The sequence below is a fragment of the Bubalus bubalis genome, chromosome 5 (genome assembly GCF_019923935.1).
Source record: "Bubalus bubalis isolate 160015118507 breed Murrah chromosome 5, NDDB_SH_1, whole genome shotgun sequence".
NCBI classification, from domain to species: Eukaryota; Metazoa; Chordata; class Mammalia; order Artiodactyla; family Bovidae; genus Bubalus; species Bubalus bubalis.
The window spans coordinates 121,286,759-121,287,243 of NC_059161.1; positions in this window are offsets into that span (position 1 = coordinate 121,286,759).

Below are 485 nucleotides of genomic sequence, written 5' to 3' on the forward strand. Positions count from 1 at the left end.
GAAGTTAAATAAGCAGGGTGACAATATACAGCCTTGATGTACTCCTTTTCCTACTTGGAACCAGTCTGTTGTTTCATGTCCAGTTCTAACTGTTGCTTCCTGACCTGCATATAGGTTTCTCAAGAGGCAGGTCAGGTGGTCTGGTATTCCCATCTCTTTCAGAATTTTCCACAGTTTATTGTGATCCACAATCAAAGGCTTTGGCATAGTCAATAAAGCAGAAATAGATGTTTTTCTGGAACTCTCTTGCTTTTTCCATGATCCAGCGGATGTTGGCAATTTGATCTCTGGTTCCTCCGCCTTTTCTAAAAAACTTCGGGTAGGGAAGCCCAACAGCTGCTCCCAGCCCTGAGGGCCTGCGGACTCCAGCTCCGTGGGTGGCCACTGCGCTGTCGAAGGTCGCCTGTCAGAACCCCAGCGAAGGCCGTTTGCGCGCACGCGCGGACGCAACAAGACGGCCTTCGCACCAGGGAACCATAGAGTGT